The sequence below is a fragment of the Ambystoma mexicanum genome, chromosome 5q (genome assembly GCF_040938575.1).
Source record: "Ambystoma mexicanum isolate Mex_15411 chromosome 5q, UKY_AmexF1_1, whole genome shotgun sequence".
Classification (NCBI taxonomy): Eukaryota; Metazoa; Chordata; class Amphibia; order Caudata; family Ambystomatidae; genus Ambystoma; species Ambystoma mexicanum.
This window is the reverse complement of record NC_090933.1, coordinates 21162152-21174243: the sequence shown is the minus strand read 5'-3', so window position 1 is coordinate 21174243 and position 12092 is coordinate 21162152. Positions and strand designations below refer to the sequence as shown.

At 47.5% G+C, this 12092-nt stretch overlaps 1 protein-coding gene and 1 long non-coding RNA gene across 4 annotated transcripts in view; one reads left to right on the top strand and one right to left on the bottom strand.

Annotated features, from left to right (window-relative positions):
- ADTRP (androgen dependent TFPI regulating protein) overlaps nt 1-12092 on the bottom strand; it is a 561463-nt gene that overhangs the window by 162690 nt on the left and 386681 nt on the right. The window lies entirely within an intron of this gene.
- The window catches only part of LOC138497157 (uncharacterized), an 81459-nt gene continuing 73197 nt past the window's right edge, over nt 3831-12092 (top strand). Inside the window, exons 1-2 of the long non-coding RNA XR_011278529.1 lie at nt 3831-4014; nt 4167-4307. This is a non-coding gene — a long non-coding RNA (uncharacterized lncRNA). The remainder of the gene's footprint in view (nt 4015-4166; nt 4308-12092) is intronic.

Sequence of the window (12092 nt, the reverse complement as noted above, 5' to 3'; positions counted from 1 at the left end):
AGGCTGCCCCTGGACTGCTGGGGGTGGGGGTGGTGGGAGACATGAGTGGGAGCCTGGTCGAGGGTGCCCCTGCACTGCTGGGGGGTGGGGGTGGTGGGAGACATGAGTGGGGGCCTGGTGGAGGGTGCCCCTGCACTGCTGGGGGGTGGGGGTGGTGGGAGACATGGGTGGGAGCCTGGTGGGGGCTGCCCGTGGTTGCTGGGGGGTGGGGGTGGTGGGAGACATGAGTGGGGGCCTGGTGGAGGGTGCCCCTGCACTGCTGGGCGGTGGGGGTGGTGGGAGACATGAGTGGGGGCCTGGTGGAGGCTGCCCCTGCACTGCTGGGGGTGGTGGTGATAGGGGACATGGGTGGGGGCCTGGTGGAGGCTGCCCCTGGTGGCTGGGGGGTGGGGGTGGTGGGAGACATGAGTGGTGGCCTGGTGGAGGCTGCCCCACACTGCTGGGGGGTGGGGGTGGTGGGAGACATGAGTGGGGGCCTGGTGGGGGCTGCCCATGGTGGCTGGGGGGTGGGGGTGGTGGGAGACATGGGTGGGAGCCTGGTGGGGGCTGCCCATGGTTGCTGGGGGGTGGGGGTGGTGGGAGACATGAGTGGGGGCCTGGTGGAGGCTGCCCCTGGTGGCTGGGGGGTCGGGGTGGTGGGAGACATGAGTGGGGGCCTGGTGGAGGCTGCCCCTGGATGCTGGGGGGTGGGAGACATGAGTGGGGGCCTGGTGGAGGGTGCCCATGGTGGCTGGGGGGTGGGGGTGGTGGGAGACATGAGTGGGGGCCTGGTGGAGGGTGCCCCTGCACTGCTGGGGGTGGTGGTGATAGGGGACATGGGTGGTGGCCTGGTGGAGGCTGCCCCTGCACTGCTGGGGGGTGGGGGTGGGTGGGAGACATGAGTGGGGGCCTGGTGGAGGGTGCCCATGGTGGCTGGGGGGTGAGGGGGTGGGAGACATGAGTGGGGGCCTGGTGGAGGCTGCCCCTGGATGCTGGGGGGTGGGGGGGTGGGAGACATGAGTGGGGGCCTGGTGGGGGCTGCCCATGGTGGCTGGGGGGTGGGGGTGGGTGGGAGACAAGAGTGGAGGCCTGGTGGAGGCTGCCCATGGTGGCTGGGGGGTGTGGGGTGCAGGGGGACATGAGTGGGGGCCTGGTGGTGCTGCCCCTGCACTGCTGGAGGGTGGGGGGGTGGGAGACATGAGTGGGGGCCTGGTGGAGGGTGCCCCTGCACTGCTGGGGGGTGGGGGTGGTGGGAGACATGAGTGGGGGCCTGGTGGAGGGTGCCCATGGTGGCTGGGGGGTGGGGGTGGTGGGAGACATGCATTGTTGGTCAGTAGTGCAAGGTGACATGTGGGTTGGCTGGGGAGCATGCCCATGGTGGATGGGCTGCCTGCGGGACATGAGCAGGGGTGCAGGGTAGTCCCCCGTGGTGTGGGCTGCCTGCAGGGGCCGTGGAGGTTGTGGAGCGTACACCTGGGAGGACCCACACGGCCAATTCACGTGTAGTACTCCCCAGAACCCCTGAAATACACATACCCTGCTGAAATCGCGTGTGGAACTTCCCGCGCACCCCTGAAATACACGTACCCTCCTGAAATTGCGTGTGGAACTTCCCGCCACCCCTGGAATACACGTACCCTGCTGAAATCGCGTGTGGAACTTCCCGCGCACCCCTGGAATACACGTACCCTGCTGAAATCGCGTGTGGAACTTCCCGCGCACCCCTGAAATACACGTACCCTGCTTGCACGGGGCCAATCGCGTGTGGAACTTCCCACGCACCCCAGAAATACACGTACCCTGCTTGCACGGGGCCAATCGCGTGTGGAACTTCCCGCGCACCCCTGAAATACACGTACCCTGCTCGCACTGGGACAATCGCGTGTGGAACTTCCCGCGCACCCCTGAAATACACGTACCCTGATGAAATCGCGTGTGGAACTTCCCGCGCACCCATGGAATACACGTACCCTGCTCGCACTGGCCCATTCGCGTGTGGAACTTCCCGCGCACCCCTGAAATACACGTACCCTGCTGAAATCGCGTGTGGAACTTCCCGCGCACCCATGGAATACACGTACCCTGCTCGCACTGGGACAATCGCGTGTGGAACTTCCCGCGCACCCCTGAAATACACGTACCCCGCTGATATCACGTGTGGAACTTCCCGCGCACCCCTGAAATACACGTACCCTGCTTGCACGGGGCCAATCGCGTGTGGAACTTCCCGCGCACCCCTGAAATACACGTTCCCCGCTTGGCGTTTGCTGTTTGCCAGCCCGGTGAACTGGTCCAGGGTTAGCGCAGCCCTTTGCGATGATTTAGCGATTTTGATGGCTTTTCCTTGCGCGAGGGCGCTCTTGGGGGCGTTACTGGCGCTGCTGCAGGGTCGCTGCGATTCTCTGCGCCACGGCTGGTTTGGGAGCCTAAAATCCATGAATACGCTGTGCGCGGAAATCGGTTTTAGCGCACGTGCCTGGCGCAGTCAATCGCACGCGGACACTCTGCGCCAGCCGCTTGCGACACTTTTCTGCGAAATTCTATGAATTACCCTGTAACTCTCTTGATCTCAGTTTTGTACTATGTGACCTTGTCCATGCTTACAACACCACCATCAGTTCAACCCTGGATTTAGTGGCCCCTAAAATGATTAAGAAGACACAAACTACCCAGGCCAACATTGTCTGGTATTGTAAAGGAATCCAACGCATGCAGATACCTTTGAGCTGAAATCATTGTGCAAAAACTATAAATAGTTTATAATTTGCAGATAGCACCTGCACCAAATTCAGCAAAGATGCTTTTCAAAATCGTCCCTAAAGCCTTCGTCAGTCACGATTTGGCCCATAACAATCAAATCTTGTTTGACGATTTGCAAATTTGTTTTATAAATAAGATTGCCAAGATTTGCAGAACTAATGAGACAAAGCAGGTTGCTTCTATAATCCTTTTCCAGCTTTAGACTGTGATAACAAACAAGACTACTTCTATGGTGAACTCAGCTGTAATCGCAAGCCATGGTAACCCCTGCCCTTGCCCATTTATTAAAACACCTTCAGACATCTTGGATCCCTTATTAGCTAATAATGTAAACTCATATTTTAAGGATGGCTTTATCATCAGTGCCCTCAAAAGTTCTTCGGTTACACCACTTCTGAAGAAACTTTGTCTGAACTTTAAATGTCTCTCAAACCATTCTTTCCTATTAAAATTCCTGGACCAACCAGCCTCTATTCAGTTAAGAGAATACCTTGTAAAACAAAACAGCCTGGGAAATCACCAGTCGAGCTTTAAACCCAATCAAATGGATCTGGTATACTTCTACAGCTTGATCTGTCAGCATCTGTTGTTACAATTGGCCATCAGATGCTACTTGACAGACTTGCTTTCTTTCATAGTCTTGATCCCATTACACATAAATGGGTCCCTTCCTTTCTAAATAAGCGCACCTCTTTGGGGAAAATTGGGACATTTGAAACCTTTGCTGCAATCGTGAGCTGCAGACATCACCCACGTTTCCTGCCTCTCACTTTTACTGTTCAATCTGTATCTTAAGCATCTTCATAATCTGCTTATCAGAACAGGAGCACGTTTTTTTGAAACTATGCCAATTACATCTAGATTCTGTTTAGACTTGCAGTAACTGTCAAGTACTAGTGCTACATACACCTCTTAAGGATGAATAGCTAAACACGCAGGTAGGCGTAATACTTAATAATTGAAGCTGAGTTATAGGTGCAGGGGAGAAAATGCAGCTCTGGCACAACAAGCTGCTAATGTAAATCACGAGAAAAGTAGTGTCCTTGGTTGTGGACACTTCCGTCCCCTGCATACTAAAGGCGCTGAGACATACTCAGTGAATCCGGAAGTGCTTTGGGAGTGCTCTTGGGCTGTGCTTGCTGTGCATTTGTCCATCCACCCTGCCTGAATGTGTGCCACGCTGCTCTTTGGAACTATTTTGGGCTCCTATGCGCAAGAGGAAGAACTACTGCCACTTATCAAGGCGAAACCGTATCCAGGACTGCAGGACCCAGAGTAAATATTATTGACTCTCATTGACTTTCTTTTCCGACAGCATTTACTGTGTCTCACGTGTGTCTTGCGTACTGAGACTTCTTGTTGCTTACTCAGGCTTTAGTGTGTTGGACCCGTATCTCACGTCATTTCATTTTTGTTTTCCTCCATAGATTCATTGCGTTACTAATTGCCACGCCCCCTGCCTCCCACCTCCTGAAGCCCAGCACAAAGCCACTGGTGCATGCGCATCCGGAAGTGCTTTGCAAGGGCTGTTGGGCGGTTCGGCGTGGTCGCGGGAGAGCGGCTGGGCGGTGAGTAAGGTGACTTTGGGAAGCTAGTTCATTGCTGTATGTACTGATTTATTTGATGCGCTGCATACTTCATAGGTAATTGACTGAGCTCTATTTTTCTGCAGGGTAAAAACCTGCAATGGATGTTTGAACCTAGACAGTAATATTTTTGTACACGTTATGAGGAAAAATAAGCGTGAGATATATACTTACAAAAGGACTGTACTGCTGACAAGGAGTGAATCCAAGGCAGTGGACAAGCCTTACGATGATATTCTATCTGCTCCCCTAGTCTTCACTCCTGTAAAAGGAACTCTGAGTATGGCATGTACTCTACCTCTTCCCCCTTCTCCCACTTCTCCGTTGGCTACTGCTTTGTTAAACGTGAATGAAGGTGGGGGTATGGCTGAATCGATCCTGTTAATTGAATCACGTGAAGCGATTAAGAGCCCAGAAGTGGTGTGCCAACCTCAAGAAATGTCTGCTATGGTTCACAATGGGGATGCCCAAAGCCCCTAAGTAATAGACAGCTCCCTTCTGGCACTTTCCCAGTATACACTTGGGATGGAGGCTGAATGGGAGCTGTCTTCGGCTCAACCACTGGGAATGGAAAATACGGGGGGCTCAGTGCAAAAAGAGTCGCTTAATGGTTTAGTTTTAAATTAACTTACTCTGCATATTATTCTCTTGAAACAGCTGATTGCTGCAGTGGAAAGGCAGAATTGCCCTAATATGAACTGTGGGAAGGCTAACACGAATTTCCTGGACCCAGCTGTGGCCCCGCTAGAATCCAAGGGGGCATTGGGGGAGTCTAGCACGGGCTGTTCAGCATCCCCATCTAGGGTAAATGTGCATATGGATGCTGATCGGTCCATAGAAATATCTCTAATCAAGGATGCTGATTTCAACAATGGTTCCACAGGGGGTTTAAGTTCTAACCTGAATGAAAAAGGAGGTGGTTTCCAGAAGCAGGTAAAACAAAATAAAAATAAAAACAACAGAAAGAAAACCATCCCTCAGAAGAAGGAGAATGTTGTTGGCTATAAACGGAAATTTGAGATTGCTGCCAGGAACAGTTGGCGTAGGCATTTGAGAGATGAAATAGTATTCGCAGAATCTGAAACCATGGCGAACATGAGGGGGAGGATGTGATTGTGTGTAGAGGGACAGTGGGCTCCCTGGCCCAGGATTCTTTGAGTGAAAATCTAAAAAACAAGGGTCCTAATAGAGGCATTGCCAGTACCAATGCGTGTGCTCTGCAACCTGAATTATCTATACAGGGGAGCCTCTTAAACTTCTTCCCTAAAAAACAAAAGGGAAACAGCCTTGTAGGCTTGCCCAAACTCCAAACTTGTTGGCACCCCAGGAATCAAATGAATGCAATGAAGTAATAATAGGGGGCCCTCGAGGAAACCTTTTGACTCTACAGACAGGGATGGGGGCTGTTATGATGGGTGCAACTGGACGGCCACCAGTAAATGCAAATGGGACAGATGGACCTGCAAACTGTGGTATTCATCCACAAATCTCTCCTAATTTAGGGGTGGCTTTGATGTGTGGTGAGAGCCAACAGATGAACGGGCAGGGCGTAAAAGGTCCTTGAATGCCCACTCCAAGGAGGGCGATTTGGATACCCAGGTTTGCGCTACCTGTGGGGGGGGGGTAATCAAGGATGCTGAGGTGAATAATTTGGAGGGGGGCCCGATAATGGAAAGAGTCATAAGAAGGGTAATACAACTGATGCTGGATGAACATGAGAATGTACCAATACCAAAAGTGGATTCGGCAATAGAAGAAATTAATGTGCACTCAAGGTTGAATGAACAAAATAAAACTGCGAAGGCTAATATGATTGATTTAACCGGGGACCATTTGGGCAGCAGTATACAGATTGGTGGTCGCAGGGATAATGCTGCAGATGTGCAACCTGTGGGGTCTCGCCTGGTAAATGACCCATTCTATTCTAGGCTTCAGACAGGGATGTCTTCGAATGGCCTTCAAAACCCACGGACCGAAGGGAATAATCTTCGGCCTTTGTGCTTTGCCGAATCACCAAGCATATTGATGCATTATCTTTTTAACAATGGCGGGCCGTTGTCCTTAAATAGACCAACGGTTTTGGCGCTGTTTGGGGAAATCTCTAGTTTATCTCTCATTACTACGGGTGACATAAAACTAATTGACTTTGTTCACCCTACCAGATACGACTATGTAAGGGTTGTTTTCTTCTCACGTATAATTGCTGAAGCAGTTCTAAAAGAAATTGGTACATTTCACAAGTTTGGTTATGATCTTGAGATGGCGATAATGGACAGAGGCTCCAACACACAGGTTGGTAGGTGGGCTAATGATGATGAGATCCTGCCCCAGAACACTGCAATTAAGGCTGGTAGTAGTTTTTTTAACCTAATATCAGATGGTTGGTATTAACATTGCGGGATTCCATCTCACAACTACAGGGCTTGAAGCCTAACAGTTAAAAGTCCGATTTACTTGTCTCTTGCAAGCTGGAACTCAAGGGGAAATTGGTTCCTGAGGAACTCACATGACATTTGTACTATCCTTAGCGGGTGTTCTATCATATGCTTACAGGAGATTTGGTTTACTTCTCAATATATTCTGGATGGTTTTATTGTGCACTCTATTCTAGCCAAAAAGGGCCCGATGGGGCGCCCCACGGGAGGCTTACTTACTGCAGTTGCAATTAGTAAGGGTCCCAAAATTATAAAAAGGTTAAGGATCCACGATTGGTGTTCACTATTATTGATTCGGCTTGAATGCAGTTTGTTTACTGGACAATGTAATCTTTTGATTGTAAACATCTATTTGAGTTTGAAATTGAATATTGAAGAAGAACTAACAAAGTTGGGGGATTGCATGTTGGAGTTCATGATCCCTGCTTCCAAGGGGTCAGGACTTGCCCCACGACCTTGGAAGCAGGCCCATAACTCTGATCCCAGGAACCAGCCAGTCCCGATTGGGACCTTTTGGACCTTGTCCTGGCGTCAGTGGCGCCAGGCTCATGATGGTGACCGGTCCCGGCACTGGAAGCGCCAGGCTCATATCTCATATTAGGTAAGAGTGCTTGGTGGACCTACCTGTAGCAGACCATGCTGCTTACTTACCAGCTAACTGGTCTCCTGATCCTTCTCTGCCTGGGACTACTTTTCTGTCTGGGTGGAGCAGGAGCCACTCCCTGGAAGAAGAACACAGGAACTCTTCTAGAAATCTGGAACTCTTTTCTTACCTGGGTGGGGCCGTGGAAGAGGATGGATGCCTAAGCACTACAGAAGGCTATTTAAACCACACCCGATTGGTTTCACGTGCTTCGCGTTATTCTGCATCTGCAGCAGGACGCTCACCGTGTCAGCTCCAGGAAACCTCCAGCTCCAGATCCTGTGAATACGAAATAACCTGCTGGGATCCAACCTTCAGTCTTCTTCAGTATTCTGCAGCTCCTGCAAGACAAGGGCACAGGTTAGGCTAAAGCAAAGGCAGCGAATCTACTTACCTAATCCAGCGGCAGCATCCGAAGCGCCTTTTTCTGCCTTTCTCTTCCGGCATCCGACATCTGCAAAGAGAAAGAACATCGGTCAGGAATATTTAACTACAGAGCCTGCTTACCTGTGTTACGCCCATACCAACTCAGCTCGCGCTGCATTCCGGCACCTGCAAGGCAAGATACTTCGGTTAGTAACGCTTAGTTACAAGACTGCTCACCTGTGTTACGTTTGCTTCCAATCTGTTCGCGCGGCTCCTCGGCACCTGCAAAGACAAAAGAGACTTCTGGGAATATGATGAATCTAATCGCGAGCAACTTCAATGTCGAAATTCCCAGGGACATCTCCCGCTGCCAGGGAGGCAGTCTGGGGACAGTAGTCTCTCATATGGGTAAGAAGGAATTGCATGGGCGTCTTTGGGGAACTTCTTACGGCCTTTTTAATGCCAGGGGACCCCTGAACAGAAATGAGGAATATACAACTTGGTATAGAGGGGATAAAACTAGTGCTATTGGTCACATCTTTGTATCTGAATTACTTATGGCCTGGTTAAGGAATTGAAGCTATTGCGGGTGGAATGTAGTGATCATAAGATATTACATTTGAATCTTGCGGGGTCCTGGGGCTCGTCCGCCACACTCAGTTACCTAGGAAATCTACAAACAAATACGTCAAAAACAAGGATTATTTGGCATAAGGGCAATGTGGAGAAGACGAATGCTGTTTTCCTCTTGGATTTCAATACCTCTACTTATGGGAAAAAACATCTATTATACACCGAAGATACCTTCTCATACTATGTCGGGAACGTAATTATGCATTCTGCAATTGTATCTAAGCAAGTCATGGTTAGGCATAAACACACACATAGCTATGATCTGGCTATCAGAGCATATAAAAACAAGAGATCAAGGGAACTAAGACTGCTAGCTAAAATCGATCTCTCATTGAGAGAGAAACTAGCATTTTGAAGAAGGCTAGTAATCGCTGGAAAAATAAGATCAAGGAACAAAGAGCTATAATGTATCAGACAGATGGTGAAAGTATCTTGTGCGCTTTGAAAGATAATACTTCAAGAGCCTTTTGGTCTTTAGTGAATGACAAATTAACCTTGAATAGTGAGGCCCTTTCTTCAACTATTTCTGAGCAACAGTGGATTGGACACTTTGGGAATCTGTATCAATCTGGCTTGAGTAATCACTCCACCTCTGTTTGTCTGCGTGAGGTTGAATGGAAGGTCAATATTCTACAGGAGGATATTGAAATATTGATAGACAAGGCGTCTATCTCTAGGGCAGCTGGACCTAATGCTCTCGCAAATGTCATCTTCAAACATAATAAACAACTGTGGCCAAAAATACTATATGTTCTGTTTAACGATATTCTTATGACCCATAAAATTCCTTCTTCTTGGCATACTTCATATGTGGTCTCTGTTTACAAGAAGGGTGATCGGTCCTATCCGTTGAACTACAGGCTGATCGCTCTATTGGAAGCGGACTCCAAAATCTTCTCGGGAATAATTCGAAGTCATATACAGTGCTGGATAAAAATTAGTAACATTCTATCTATATTCCAATTTGGGTTCAGGAAAAGTGTGGGGATGGATGTTGGGGGTCTACTGCTGAATGCTATGCAGGCTAAAGGTTGGAAGAAGGAGGCGGCGCCCATATATATTGCCTCCATTGACTTGTCAATGGCTTTCAACAAGGTGGATAGATCACTACTCTGGGGCAAGTTAAATTGTATGGGTATGCCCCCAGCCCTCCTCTCTATACTTATACATCTACACGAAGGGTAAAAACTACAGGTTCGACTAAATAACCAGGGTTGTCTTCTATTCCAATTGATGCGTCTAACAGTCTGCGAGAGGGGGGTGTGTTTGCTCCAACAATATTTAATCTTTATGTCTCTGATGCTAAAGAGGTGCTGAAAGAAGATGCTTTTGTGCCCCCGGTGGTAGAAGGAGTTAAAATCAGTTGGACTGCATATGCAGATGATTTTATGCTCTTTCACCACACGCCAATCGGTCTACAGCGTCTGTTGTGCAAATTTTGGGATTACACTGAGTATAATCATCTAACGATAAATGATTATCGTTAGATGATTATACTCGCAATTGTACGTTTACATTTACGACCATATGTAAAACAGTTCTCATGGTTCTTGAACCATATAAAACTTGTGGTAAGACCGTATTTGAGTTATCTTGGCTACCCAGTTTATGGTAATCAACAGAAATCACACTATAGAGAGTACTTGGATGTACAAGTTGTGTCATTAATCATCCAATTAAAAAAAATTGATAGCAAATTTGGAAGGTTTTCCATTATACTGGCTCTCCGCTTTTACAAACAAAAGCTCTTATCACAACTTTGTTATGGAGTGGAGTTATTTCCGATATGGATCATGGATGAATTATCCAAATACGAAGCACGTATTTTAAGGGCTATCTTTATGTGTCTTCATACCTCTGGCTGCATTACGATTTGAATTGGATTTAACTGCAATAGCATGCATGGTAATATGGAAAAAGCTTGCACTATTTAGGAAGCTGGTCACAACCCCGAGGGGCATATTATATGATCTTTTGGGCTCGGGTATTTGTGCCGACAATATTGCTTCAGCATATATATCTGATCTAAAAAAAGAATGTATGAACTACTTGGAAATTCTGGGTCTCACACTTGATCTTTTAATATTCAACCCTGTGAAAGTCAAAAAATGTTTGGAATGGTGGGACTGGGACATTACGACCAGCAAGGTTGTGGCGACACGTCTTTATAATTATATGGTCTCCCATTTCAAAAAGGTGGGGAGTGTGGAATCATATTTAATCCTGTTCCCAGATAAAACTGCTAGACACAAATATATGCATTTTAGATTTAACGTGCTTCCAACTCGTGAAGTCCAATACGCTCGGAGGGCAGAGTTGGGGCGTTCGCAAATCTGTAGATTCTGCAATGAACTGGGAGCTATAGAAACATTGGAACATCTGATGATAGACTGCTCTGCATTGAGAACAACTTGGATACAGTATTTCAGCAAATTTGTTGTCATCACTAGTCTTGTTAATCTGAACTTATTGTGGTGGAAAATGTTGCATGGAAAAGAAAAACCGCTTCAATTGGCGGTAGTTAGATGTATGTAAATTGGGGATAGAACTTGAAATAAGTGGAAGATGTGTGGAATTAATGGTAATATCAATAATGTAGGGTTCTTAAAAAACATTAGTGGTCTTAGGTTTCACTCTAATGGCCTCATTATGAGTTGGGCGCAAAGGGATACCGGGCACCGGTAAGGACACCGGTGCCGGTAATCCCTTTGCGCCCTATTCCGAGTTCCCTTAGGGGGTCCCTTCCTTAATGCCTGGTTTTACCAGGCGTTAAGGACGGGACCCGTTAAGGGACTTTAGAGCTAATAACGGTACCGCAATTTGCGGTACTGTTATTAGCGCCTTCCCATTGAGCCCTATGGGGGCTCAAATGGGAATGGGGAATGGCTTTTTCAATGGGGATTTACCGGACCCGCAAAGGTCGGAATACACCAGTAAGTCCCCCTTGAACGAGGGCAGACTTGGTACCGGTATTGGAGGTAGTCATGGCGCTAATGGCGCCATGATAACCTCCAAATTCGGAAAGTGGCCTATGTCTTTTTTCTTACTTTTTTCGTTTCCTTTTCTTTATTTTTTTTCTTTCTTCTCTTTTCTTTTTTTCCCTTCCTCTCTTTTCTCTGTTTTACTGTATTTCTAGCCGGTCTTGATGCCGTATATGATTTGTTTTTTTCGTGTTGTAGTGTTTTAAGTTGAATTCCATGTCTATATGCTTGATTTTTTGTAATGAATTGAGTTGTAATGTATTATGAATCTTAATTTTGTGAAGGTTATTAATAACCAGAAACAAATAAATAAATAATAAAATAAATACTCAGTCAAAGTTTGTCTGCAGTTAAACGTAATTATATGCACAATAACATGTCTTGGTTTTTGTTCTGGCAAAGGTCAGAATTTAATTTAGGATACATAAAAATAGCAATACACAGTCAAAACAAAATAGCCTATACTAAAAAGAACCTATTGCCTGACCTTACTCTACCACAATAAATGCGTGTAGGAAAAGATGTATATGTTAAGGAAAAAAATCAGTGCTCAAAACAATATGTCAAGGTAACTGAGCAAAACTCCCTTCCCCACGTTTTTAGCATGGGCTTAGGTGACACACTTGGGTCTTAAAATACACTGGCTTTAGACACAAGGATGCAGCTCAGGACGCGGACCAGGGCCTTCCATGGAAAAAAGTCTCTTTGT